The following is a 13,940-nucleotide window of genomic DNA, read 5'->3' on the forward strand; positions in this document are numbered from 1 at the left end:
CCTGAGGGATTGCATGAAGTAATTTCAAGGATGTGAACACAGTGATACATGGATTTGTAGTGGGGGCTATTTAGAATGTGTTTAATTTTTAGTCTTTCCAATGGTCTGGATTGACAAGAGTATGAATTGTGTGCATTTGGATGGAAAACTTCAGCAAAGAGCTTGAATAAACTGTAGCACAGGTCATCTTCTGAAACAATTTTTTTTTCCAATTTAACTTAAGCTTCTCTAGAAGAAAGAAATGTGGCACAGGTGGGGGAGAACAATATTCTTTTGTCTCTGGAAATTAAGTTTCACTAAATTTTCATAGTGACAGAATTTCACCAGCCAGAATTCAAAGAACTAATTCCAAATGCAAAATTACACTTTAAACCAATGCTAAGTGGTGCAATGTAGGGCACTAATGACAAAGTCACTTGTACACTAGACAAACTTCAGGTGAAGGCTTACTTGTAAGAGTAAAGGGATTGTTAATCCTTGCGAGTGCTGACAGAGAGTTCAGACAGGCACCACACAGGTTGCATTAATTGAAGGTGGGAGCATAGATATGAGTGGTAGGAATTTGAGAATAAAATATTAAGGATGGGTTAGTACAGTAGAGATTGGAAACAAGGACATAATGGATGGTTGTGACATCGATAGAAGGGAAGGCAGGTGGAGCAGCACCAAATGTGGTGAGTTCTTTCTCCTTTTGTGGGGTTTTACTTTTTTTTGGTTGCTCAAATGATAAAAGAGAGGTGGGGTTTAACAGAGCAGCCACCTTTGGAGCGGCCATTGTTAGCATAGGCGCAAGAGTCAGAGTGGGAAGTTAAAGTCTTTGTCTCAAGAGGCTTACCGGAGGAGAGACTGAGACCATTGTCCTTTTGTTATTGCTAATTTGGTCTTGGTTGCCTGTAGTACTATGCAGGAGTGATGGCACATGTGGCTGTGGAATGCTCCTCTTGTAGGATCTGGCAATTTATGGAATCTGGTGGTTTCCCTAATGACTACACCTGCAGGAAGAATTGCCAACTCCAGCTTCTGAAGAGCTGTATTAAGGAGCTGGAGTTGGACGAACTAAGGATTATATGGGAGACTGAGCTAGTTCAAGATGAGACTTTTGGGCAGGTGGTTACACCTAGAGTGCAGAATCCAGCTGGTAGATGGGTGAACACTGAAAGAGGTAATGGAAGAAAGAAGTCAGTACAGGGTCATCCTGTGGCTATTCCCCTCAGCAACAACTGTACCCCTTTGGATACTGCTTAGGAATGACCTGTCTGGACAAGGCAGCAACAAGATCAATAGCACTGTGGTTGCCTCTGAGCCTCAGTAGGGAATGGTGAAATTGCGTAGAGCGATAGCCATAGGGTAGTCAATAGGAAATTCTGCAGGAGCAAAATAGACACCAGGATAAAATGTTACCTCCTGGGTGCTCAGGTCCAGGATGTCTTTCAACGGTTATAGAATATTCTTAAAGGGGAAGGTGAATTTGCAAAATGTGGGTATGAATGTTTAACAGACTCTCTGAAAATCCCATCTCTTGGTAACCTCCAGTATTATTTACATTATTAAAAACTTTATGTTAAATAGTTCATTCTTTTGACATTCACCAGCTTTTCTCTCTTCTTCTTCTTCTTTTCCTTTATTTTCTTTGGGGTTTGGGGAGGGGGGGAATTTTGTATATCACATCTATAAATTTTGAAAGCATTAAATAATGTTGTGGTTTAAAAAATGCTAAATAAAATATTCAAAAAAGAAAAGGGGAGGGTGAATAGCCAGAGGTCCATTGGCATAGGCAGGAGTGGGAAGAGATCCTGCAAAGTAAGTTTAAGGAGTTATGAAGTAGCCTGAAGAGCAGGACGTCCAAGGTGGTAATATCTGGATTACTTCTGGTGCCACGAGCTAGGAAAGGTTGGAACAGGAAGATGGTACAGACAAATGAATGGCTGAGAAGAGGGGGCAGGTTTTCAAGTTCTTGGATCATTGGAACCTTTTCTGGGGAAGGGGTGAACTGTACAAGTTGGATGGTTTGAACATGAACTGGAGGGGGACCTCAGACTATAACATTTTTTTTTAAATTCCCACAACCTGATGGATTGAAAAGTTCACTTTGTTGTTTTATTCGATTATTTTCTTAATTTGCTTCTGCATTTTTTGCTTCTTATGCACCATACAAGATTTGTGTTGTATAGCAATACACAAAAGTGCAGGTGAGAGTCAGCAGGTCACACAGCATCCATGGGCAGTAAAAGTCAATCATAATTTTGGTCCTGGCCCCTTCAACAGGAATCTGGAAAAATAGATGCCTGAATTTTTTTTAATTTAGAGGAGAGGAGTTGGGAAAGGGGAGAAGCACAGACTAACAGGTAAGTGGTAATAAGTCAATACAGATAGGAGGGCAGAAGGGAAAGAATGTGAGAAATGATAGGGGAAGAGGGTTCTAACAGGAAAAGGGAGGGAAAGGGAGATCAGAGGAAGAGGATTACTGGAAATTGGAGAAGTCAATAGTGATGACATCTGGTTGGAGAATGCCAAGATAGAACATAAGCCATTGTTCCTTCAATTTGTGGATGGCCTCAGTTTGGCAGTATATGAGATTATGGACAGGTAAGTCAGTTTGGCAATGCTGTCCAGAATTAAAATGGGAGGTCCTTGCTGTTGCAGTGGCCAGAGCAAAGGTGCTTAACAAAACAATCTCCCAGTCTGCGCCCAGTATCTCCGATGTAGAGGAGGCTGCATAGGGAGCATCGGATGCAGTAAATGACCCTTGGAAGTGAGGAGTTGCAAAGGACTGTTTAAAGTCCCGACCAGTAGGAAGGGAGGAGATGCAAGTCCAAGTATACCATTTTTTGCAGTCACAGGGGTAGGTACTGAGGGGGGATTTGCTGAGATGGGATGTGGACGAGGATGTTGCGGAGAGGGGAGGAGAAGATGTGTCTGGTGACAGGAACCCTTTGTAGGTGCTGGAGATTAGAGAGAATAATATTTTGGATGATGTCCTAGAATGAAAGGTGCATCCTGGAAGCAGAGATGAAAGAATTGAGAGAAAGGAGTAGAATCCTTACAGGAGACATTCTGAGGGTGAAATGAGTTGTGGGGGGGGGGGGGGAGGGGAAAGAGAGTGGGGTCAGGACAGATTTGTAGTACATAGGTTTTGATAGCTACCATTTTACACAATGGCATAAAACTAAGAGCCATTTATCAAATATATTCTCTGTAACATGAAAAGGCAACTTTGCTCTTTTCAGTCCAAATGCGTAGTGATTTTATGCACATCAGGACTAAAAATTATATCAAGCTTTGGCAAGTTGGAGGATTGTGTTGATTCAGCAAGTGACAAAATGTTTTGATAAGGCTGAACATGTTAAGCTTGCCAATGTCACACTTGTTTTCTTTCCAGCCCATTTGCCTGTTTAAGTATGCAAATATAGCGTGCTTCATTTGTTTATTGTAAATAATATCAGAATTCCTGTAATTTATGCAAATATTAGACATTGTTGCTTTTGGTTTAATGCACATATGTAAATAAGAAATATCTCGGTCGAGGTGACTTGTCTATGGTGAATGGTCTAAATAAAATTGCTCATTAATAAGAACATTTTCAGATTTCTTAGGTTTACAATTTTTTAGATTTTAGTTTCCTTTGGAGAAACCACTGAACTGAACTTCAAATTGGCAACGAAACCTGAATGCCAGCACTTTTTCACTTTATTATTATACTGAACGGCATAGGGTTCTGAAATTTGAACTTTAAAGATATCTTGTAAGGAAATGTATAAGAGTGAAGAATCAGGTGTTCTTACACCCAAAGTTCTTATGGTCAATCTTTGGAGCATAACAACAATGGAGAAATTATTTTAGCATCAATAATTAGAATAATGGAAGTGTGATCCAGATGCCAAAAGAGTACAGGGAGAATATTTGAGTAGAATGGGGTAATGGTGGTGCTTGTAGACTGAGGGAGTAGTAGTACAAAGTCTATAACTAATGGAGAAAGTGACAAGGGGCGGAAGTGATAATGAGCAGCTGAGTGATAGCAAAGAATGAGTTGGAAGAGAAAAGTCATTTGAAGCTACAATAATGTGGAGGTGCATAAAGGCTTTAAGAAAGGCAGTCAACAACAAAATGTTAATATATTGGAATGAGCTAAAGAGTTTAACTAGATTTATTTAATTTCTCAAGAAAATATTATGTAACAAAGTGGTTTGTTCCACAGTTTAAACTTACCAACATACTGTTATATAAAATAATGAAAAAAGAAGATACAAACTACAAACCCAGATTACAGATACAAGTACTATTGGATAAAAGCAACAGAAACCTTCAAGAACACAGACAAAATATAAACACTGGAAAATCATGTGCATGTGTGTAGAAATCTTTTTTTTTTCCATAAACAAAGATAATTAAGAGAAAGATGATGATGAATAGCATTTATGGAGCTACTGCCCCTGAGTTTATTTTTTTTTAATTTAGACAATCAGCGTGATAACAGGCCATTTTGGCCCACAAATCTGTGCTGCCGAATTAACCGACACACCTGGTACATTTTGAATGGTGGAGAAAACCGGAGCCCCTGGGAAAACCCATGCAGACAAAGGAATAATGTACAAACTCCTTACAGCGCAGGATTTGAACCCAGGTCCCGATTGCTGGCGCTGTAAAGGCAGTGCGCTAACTGTTACACCACCCGTGCTGCTCTGGAGTTGGATAGATGGAAACCATGTCTAGTTTCCTTCCTCCAGAAGGTGAGACAGATACAAAGGTGATTTTTTTTTTTTTACAAATTTTTTGATCCTATTTGAAAGGTAATTAGACAAGTTGCAATGCTGCTATGACTAAGGCTGATTTATTTTAATTTTGCCAGAATATACTTGAAATGTCAGGGAAGCACTGGGAAAACTGTATATATGCATGTAATAGTCAATACCATGTGGAAGTCAACTCCATATTTTTGGCCCAAAAATCTGGTATTTTCCATATATCACATGTAAAAGTAAACCCCCCCCCCCCCCCCCCCAATTTTTGGCCCAGCTGCCTGCCCATCCGAGCTCCTGAGAGCCCAACCAAGGACTGGTGCCTTGGGCCCGGCCACCTATCCAACTGAGCTCCCAACACCCTGCACATGGACTTAACTCGCAGTCCCAGCCGCCTGCCAGCCATCAGAACTCCCGACACCTTGAACGACGCAGGTAATTACCATAATCAAAAGTAGTGTACGTGTAATAGTCCATAGTCCACCCCCTAAATTTTACCCTAAAAATTGGTACACAGATTTTGACTGTTACACGTCTATAGACAGTATTGTTAGCACAGTGCCCAGATCCATCTAAATCCCAATTTTGAGCTTGTATTACAGCACATGCAAAAATCTGTATACTGCAATGGGAGCTAGCAATCTGCCATGCAACCCTACTTTGCTCTCATTCTGATTCTAACTTTCAAATGGGGCTTTGAGACAGACATGGATACCAGCAAAAATTCCAACGCCTTATAAGGCTTTTGAAGATGGCTCCAATGGCAATGACAGTTGTTCTAAGAGCATTTGCAATCATACCACTTGTATCTGCTGGCTTCATTGCTGTTGCCTGCCATCTTTAGGTCCAGTTTAACATTGTCTCAGGATTCCTTCCTAAATGGCTTTGTAGACTCAACTGCATGAAAAAAGGTTCTCTGTTGCTTTTATGACGTAGAAGCCTTTCACAGTCCTTCAGCCACTGATATGCTTCATTTGAGCACAAGTAAAGTCACATGGACAAGTATTAAGGGAATGCATTGGGGGAATTAGTTGTTGCCTTCTTGGTTGTTTGCCAAAAATATCATTTGGAATGTTAATTTAACATTGCTTTGTAGTGAAATTATGGTTAAGATTTATTGTCCGAGTACATACATGACATCACATACAACCCTAAAATTTATTTTTCCTGCTGGTGAGGCAGAATTACCACTAACAGGTAGTGCAAAAAATAAACTGTACACAGCATAAACATGTAACAAATAAAAGAACTGGAAACAAATAATGAATGTAAACAAACTGACTGCAATACAGAGAGACAAAATCAATAACATGCACAAGAGAGAGTCCTGAAAGGAATCTCTGAGTTTGTCATTGAAGAGTCTGATGGTGGTGGGGTCGCAACTGTTCCTAAACTTGGTGGTATGAGCCTTGTGGCTCTTTCCTGATGGCAGCAGTGAGAACAGAGTGTGTGCTGGCTGGTGTGGGTCTTTGATGATTGCTGCTGTCCTCTGATACTTAATAGTGGAGAGAGTCTGTGATGTTCTGTACTGTGTCCACTAGCTTTTGGAGAGCTTTACACTCCCATACTAGAGTGTGATGCAGTCGGATAGCACGCTTTCCACCACACATTTGTAGAAATTTGCCGGGGTTTCTGGTGTCATACCAAACCTCTGCAAACTCCTGTGGAAGTAGAGGAGCTGCTGTGCTTTCTTCTTCATGAAGCCATTGGTGTGTTAGGTCCAGGAAAGATCTTCTAAGATAGTGACTTCCAAGAACCTACATTTGCTCACCCTCTCCACCTCTGATCCCCCAATGATCACTGGATGTACACCACTTTTCCTGAAGTCAACAATCAGCTCCTTAATTTTGGTGACAATGAGTCCAAGGTTTTTGTTGGTGCACCATTCAGCCAAGTTTTCAATCTCCCTCCTGTATGCTGATTCATCTCCTTCCTTTATACAACTCAATACTGAGGTATTGTCGGCAAATTTGTAGATGGTGTTATTGTCGAACCGAGCTACACAGTCGTAGGTGTAAAATGAGTAGATCAGGGGTCTAAGAGGGCAGCCCAGTGGTGCCCCAGTACTGATGAAGATTGTGAAGTTCTTACTAGTCTTCACTGATTGTGGACTGGAGATGAGGAAATCCATGATTCAATTACACAGTGGGGTGTAAAGTCCCAGGTCCTGGAGTTTGTTGATCATTTTTGACGGGATGATGGTGTTAAATGCCAAACTGTTGTCGATAAAGAGCATCCTGATTTATGCATCTTTGCTGTCCAACTGTTCCAGGGCTTTGTGTAGAGCCAGTGAGATGAAATCTGCTGTACACAATGGATCCATGTCACTGCTCAGATAGGAACTGATATGTTTCATCGCCAGCCTTTCAAAACACTTCATCAGTGTTGATGTAAGTGTTACTGGTCCATAGACATTAAGGCAATTTATTGCACTCTTCTGGGGCATTGGTATGAGGGATGCCTGTTGAATCAGGTGGGTACCATGCCCTGCTAGAGTGAGATATATTGAAGATATTCATAAATACCTTGGTATGTTGGTCAGCATAGATCTTTAATACTTGGCCAGGTACTCCATCATTGGAAGAGAGTTAAACTGGGAACTGTCACAGTATGAAGAAGTAGGATTTTACCTAGAGAAATTGCAGTCCAATTATTTGGCTTCAAGTTGTCTGTCTTCTTGGTCTGTTCCCTCCTTTATCCCCTTCCCCCTTTTTCTCCTTTCTTCTGCTGGCAAGAAATAAGCTTGCATGGTTGATACACTTAGTTTTAAACAAAAAGCACAAACTACTCCAAATTTGCAAAATGCCTCTGGGGCAGACAAGGTAGGAGGAAGAATAGTTTGTATTTCCAATAATCTACTCTCTGAGATGGCTGGTAGCATTGTTCTCATGCTATTCCTGAGTAGGTTGGATTTTCATCACAAATCTAAACTGGTGCAACTAACAACGTGCCCAGTAGTTGTTATCTCTTGGTATAGCTTTCATAACATGGAAGTCCTTACAATCACAGACTGATAATAATGTAGCCAAGACAATGTCAGTACCTGGATGGAGGATGTCTTCAAAAAGTTTTATCTGATGGTAATCTTTTTAATAAATGCGGCAAGCTCTGAATGTTTGTTCTGGAAAAGAATTCAATTGGAGTTAACTTTCCCTACCCTTTGATCCCTGGTGTTGCTTTTGGAGAGATCTGTATCACATCTGACCACTAAAGAAGAGGATGTGCTCAGATCAGAATAGAATAGTCCCTTGACACAAAAATGTTTGCAATAATAAGCCAGTTCATACAGATGAAGATAAAGATGATCAAGGCATTCAGCGAAGCCAATGGATAATTCTGTAAGCTCTTTGATCTTATTTGTAATGAAAAGCCAACGCCAGAATAAGTAGTAACTTTACATCTCTTTTCTCAAATGACCATTATCTGTTGATGTTAAATGTTACCTGTTTCTTGGCAATAATTCTTTCTGGTTCATTTTGTTGAAATATGTTCCATATTTCATCTTTCTGACCTACCACTAGATACCTTGGATGTTGAGCCATGTTTAATCTAAAGCCTCCCTAGTGGCCTGTTCACTGTAATTGAACAGATAACAATGGCATGATTTTGACCAGGGTTAGTTGAAAAGCACATGTTCACCACATCACTACAAAGTCACTGTAAATGTACAGCTGAGTCTACTGCCCAAAATATACAATGCATCCTTAAGCGCTGTGCAGCCGTCATATTTTAACACATGGAGTCATGAAGTTCGTCCAGATTTGCAAAAGGCATCATTTGTTTCTTCAAAAGAGTCAGAGGATTTGTGAATTGCCATTTACTACCTGAGCTCATTCCTCTCATGTGATCCTGGTTCTTTATCATTTTTATGATTAGTTTGCCTCTCTTCTCATTTTTGGTAAGAGTAATATTTATATTATGCTTTGAAAAATTTTGGCTTGTTCCTATTCAGCAGCATTTCATGAGATGACTACTTCATAGATATGGTTTGAGAAAAGTCCATTCTAAATGCTGACCTCAGATGTTTCTTCCAACATCTCTGCACAGAAATAGTCCAGGCTTCATTGACATGACTCACCAATTGTTGGTAGGACTCGTGTCCTTGACCTGTGAAGCTAAAATGATCAGTTCACTTGATTTAATGTACACTATATACTGAGACCAGTGGCCAGGCAGAAGTCCTGATCTCATGGATCCAGATATACCTGTACAGCACAATATCAGTCCCATCAGGCAGCCGATGATATGTCAGCCATAACCACTAATTTACACTAATCCTATGTTAATCATGTTTTTATTATCCCAACATTCTCCTCAACTCCCATACAAGTTGGGGCAAATTACACTCATAAATTAACCTTGCATTTGGAATGTGGGTGGAAACTAGAGCAGCTGTTCATCACAGGACGAACATACAATTGCACATAGAACCACAGGTCAGGATTGTATCTGGGGCCTGTATCATGAGGTAGCAGCTCTGCTAGCTGTGATATCATGTTGGCCAGCATTTCTATCAGAGCTGAAATTTTAGACTTTCATTTAAGGTTTTAATTTATCATTAACCATCAATTTTCTGTTCCATTCCTTAATATAAAAGTTGTCTGATTAGCCACTCATCACCATTTGGAGTATCTTTTGTTGCGTTATGCTGTTTCCAGTAGCTATCTTTTCTTTAAAAAGTACCCCTAGTCATATTCCTTGTTCCCTTGTGAGTCATATTATAAGATTATTTGTTTGCTGCTCACAAGTTGGCAACACAGATGTCCTCCATCTTGCCATACACTCTGACCTGTAAATGCTTGCAACTGTTGACCTACCATGAGATGGCACTAGATGTCAGAACATTTCTTGCATCCTATTTAGTTTATAAATCACAAAAAAATGCAGTGAATAATAAACCTTTTGTCAATTGTGATTTTGATTTTTTTATATGGGGCCGGACGGTTGGCATAGCAATTAGTGCAACGCATTTATGGCGCCAGTAATTGGGACCAGACCTGAGTTTGAATCCCATGCTGTCTGTAAGGAGTTCCTACATTTTCCCTGTGTCTGTGTGGGTTTTCCATGGGGGCTCCAGTTTCCTCTGACCATTCGAAAAGTATTAGGGGTTAATTGGCTATAAATTGGGCGGCACAGACTCGTGGGCCAAAATGGCCTGTTTCCGTGCTATATGTCTAAATTTAAAATTTAAATTTATTCTGGCATACCTTGAAATACTCTGACAATAGCTCTATTGCTTCACCATTACAAATTAGGATATTGAGCCACATTTGCCCCTGGAATGTATTTTTCCTGAATAAGCTAGCGCATTAAATTGGTTGACTTGTAGCTGTACACTGCGGCGGCAATCGGGCCAGTGCTCCGGGCAGTGAGCGCGACCAGGAGCCAGCAGACCGTGGCCCCAGCTAGCGAATTGGCAATTGTACAACTAAGGCAGCATAGGGGCCAGCATCCCCAACTTGGCGTTGGCCACCACTGCATAGCCAACAGCTTAAGGATAGCGCGCAGGGAATAAAGCATTGAAATACAAGAAGGGGGCCCGCGTGTGGGAACCCACTATTGTTAGACAGGCGGTGATGTCAGTTGATGGGGAAAATGGCAGGAGTGCCAACAGTATAAAAGCTGGACCTCAGCCCCAAATAACCAGAGAGCTATACCTCGCTACACCCGTGTGTGTCTTTCTTCGAGTAGCGTGTGGCTACAAGTGGTGACCCCAACGGTTTACATGGCATCTAAACCCAATGATGAGTGAGCCGGCAGCATACCACACAGTCACTCTGAAGCTGCTGTTCTTCTGGACGAATTGGCCCCACGACTGGTTCGACCAGGCTGAGGCACAGTTTCAGATCTGGCAGATCACAGTGGAGTCCACCTGGTACTACCATGTGGTGAGTGCCCTAAATGAGGACATGGTGAGCTAGGTGGCCAATTTCATCTAGGGGCCTCCGTCAGAAGGCACCTCCACCACCTTCAAAAAGCTACTTAGTGAGACTTTTGGGTTCTCACAGTGAGAGAGAAAGGGACGCGTTTTCTCCTCTTAAATGGGCTGGAGTCAGGCACCCATCAACCCTGACGAACAATATGCTGGCCCTCACTGGGAAGCATGCACCCTGCATAATGTTTAAGCAGGCATTCTTAGAGAAATTACCTGAAGGCGTCTAACTGTTCCTGGCAGATGCCGACTTCAGTAACCCCCCAGAGAATCACAGCACAAGCGGACATCTTGTGGAAGCAAAAAAGGGAGTGCTCAGCATCCATGAGGTTCGTTGTCAAACCCCGCAGCTAGACCCAGGTCGAACTGCAGAAGGCGCAGCAACCCCACAAGGGAGGTGAGCCCAACAACCAGTGGTGCTTCTACCACCTATGTTGGGGTTCCGGAGCCCACTGATGCCGACCACCATGCATGTTTCAAGGAAACGCTGGGGCCAGCCGTCGCTGATGACCACAATGGCTGGCCAACAAAACAACCTCCTGTACGTGAAGGACCATCAATCAGTGCAGCGGTTCCTCATGGATACAGGAGCGGAGGTTAGTGTCCTGCCCCCGTCAGGGCAGGAAACCAGAAACGAGCAAATGGACCCCACGTTGAGAGCTGCCAACAACAGCTGCACAATCGGTACCTAAGGCACACACAGGGTTTAACTGCAGTTGGAAGGCAGCCTCTTCTTGTGAGTGTTCACGTTGGCAGTAGTGGAATAACTGCTTCGCGAGGCAGGCTTCCTGCATGCCCACAGGCTGCTGGTGGACCTGAAGGGCCGGAGACTCGTCCATGCAAAGAGATTCCAGTCCTTTCGTCTCAAGGATTCCAGATTTCAAGCCCTCCACCTGGACTCGGTGCAGCATTCCACAGATAAGTATGCCAAGATCCTCGCGAAGTTCCCGACAGTGCTTAATCCCCAGTTCACCTTGGAGATACTTAGCCATGGAGTTTGATATTACATCCTGATCCTCCACACAAGAGCCAGACAACTGCCCCTGGAGAAGCTCCAACTAGCTAAGGAGGAATTCAAAAAGCTGTAAGAACTGGGCATAGTACAGCGGTCAGACAGCCCATGGGCTTCTCCCCTACGTATAGAGCCCAAAGCCACTGGGGCCATGCGGCGACTACCGCTGCCTTAATGAGGCCACTACTCTGGACTGCTACCCCATGCTGCACATACTGGACTTTGCGGCCAACCTGCATGGGACTATGATTTTCTCTAAAGTGGACCTCGTGCGAGAATATCATCAGATCCCCGTTCACCCTGATGACATCTCCAAGACAACCATCATCACCCCGTTCGGCTTGTTTGAATTCCTACACATGCATTCGGGCTGAAGAATACTGCGCAAACCTTCCAGCGGCTGATAGACATGGAGGGCCGAGATCTTGATGGAACCTTCGTCTATCTGGATGACATTCTGGTGGCGAGCAAAGACCAGCAAGAACACTTGGTGCACCTCAACAACCTCTATATCTGGCTGAATGAGTTTGGACTGATGATCAACCCAGCCAAATGCCAGTTTGGGTTGGAGACCATTGACTTACTGGACCATAGGATAACCAAGGAAAGGGCCACACCACTACCCAGCAAGGTGGAGGCAATCCGAAATTTTTCTAGGCCAAGAATGACCATTGGACTGTGGGAGTTTTTGGGGATGATCAACTTTTATCACAGATTCATCCACTTAGCAGCCAGAATCGTGCGGCCCTTACCTACCTGCAAGGTGGACAAAGCCAAGGATGTAACCTGGGACACAGATTTGGTGGAGGCCTTCATAAAGGCCAAGGAAGCACTGGCAGGCTCCGCTCTTTTGGCACACCCCAGGGCGGATGCTCCAATAGCCCTGATGGTGGACTCCTCAGGAATGGTGATCAGCGGATTGCTAGAGCAGCAGATCGGAGAGAGCTGGCAGCCACTGGCTTTCTTCATCTGTGACCTCCAGAACTGAAGTACAGCGCTTTTGACTGAGTTACTGGCGCTGTACCTAGCCATCCACCACTTCTGATACTTCCTCGAGGGCAGGACTTTTATGGCCTTCACTGGCCACAAACCCCAGACCTTCACCTTGGCCAAAATCTCGGACCCCTGGTCAGCTCTCCAACAGCGTCATCTGTCATATATCTCCGAGTACACCATGGATGTGCAACACGTCTCGGGCAAAGACAACATGGTGGCAGACACACTGTCCAGTCAGACCATCCACACAATATCAAAGGGAGTGGATTTCGTGGCACTGGCAAAGGCGCAACAAGACAATGAGGAGATGCCCCAGTACAGGACAGACATTTCGGGACTGCAATTCCAGGACATCCTGGTTGGCACAGGTAACACCACCGTCCTGTGCGATGTGGCCACTGGACAGATCAGAACTGTCATCCCCACGGCTTGGAGACGACAGGTTTTCGATTCCATCCACGGGCTAGCTCACCCATCCATCAGGATTACAGTCTAGCTGGTGGCCTGCAAGTATGTGCGACATGGTCTCCAAAAACAAGGCCGTGGGTGGGCGAAGACAGCCAAGGAGCAGTGACACACCAAGACCCCACCGCAGCACTTCAAGCCCACGAGCGAAGGTTTAACCACATCCACGTGGACATTGTGGGACCCCTACCAGTATCCCAAGGTTTTCACTACTTGTTCACAATGGTCAACCGCTTCACCAGGTGGCCAGAAGCAGTCCTGATAGTAGACACCTCCGCGACCTCCTGTGCTAGAGTCCTCACCTCCTCCTGGGTAGCACAGTTTGACATACCATCCCACATCACATCGGACAGAGGGGCCCAATTCACCTCCAGCCTCTGGTCCGACCTTGCAAGTCTGTGGGGCGCTCAGCTACACCACATTACAGCCTATCACCCACAATCGCATGGGCTGGTGGAGCACTTCCATAGACACCTCAAGTCCGCACTCATGGCCCGACTACAAGGACCTAACTGGGTGGACAAGCTACCATGGGCACTGTTGGGGATCTGAACTGCACCCAAGGAGGACCTCAACACCTCTTCTGCAGAACTCGTCTTTGGAACCTCATTGGTGGATCCCAGGGAATTCACACTGACTCCAGACAAGCAACTGGACGACACAGCAGCACTCCTCTGCAGGTTACAGGAACAAGTCGGCAACCTGGCCCCGACTCCACTGACCAGGCACAGACAAGTGAGGACCAACATACCCAAAGACCTGCAGGACTGAATGTTTTCATCCACAAGGGTCCACCACT

The 13,940-nt window shown here is 43.9% G+C and overlaps 1 protein-coding gene across 1 annotated transcript in view; it reads left to right on the plus strand.

Moving 5' to 3' along the window:
• The window catches only part of LOC138736876 (A-kinase anchor protein 7), a 145,510-nt gene that overhangs the window by 104,130 nt on the left and 27,440 nt on the right, over positions 1-13,940 (plus strand). The gene's annotated exons all lie outside the window — the stretch shown is intronic.

Source organism: Narcine bancroftii, chromosome 6 (genome assembly GCF_036971445.1).
Source record: "Narcine bancroftii isolate sNarBan1 chromosome 6, sNarBan1.hap1, whole genome shotgun sequence".
In the NCBI taxonomy this organism is placed as follows: Eukaryota; Metazoa; Chordata; class Chondrichthyes; order Torpediniformes; family Narcinidae; genus Narcine; species Narcine bancroftii.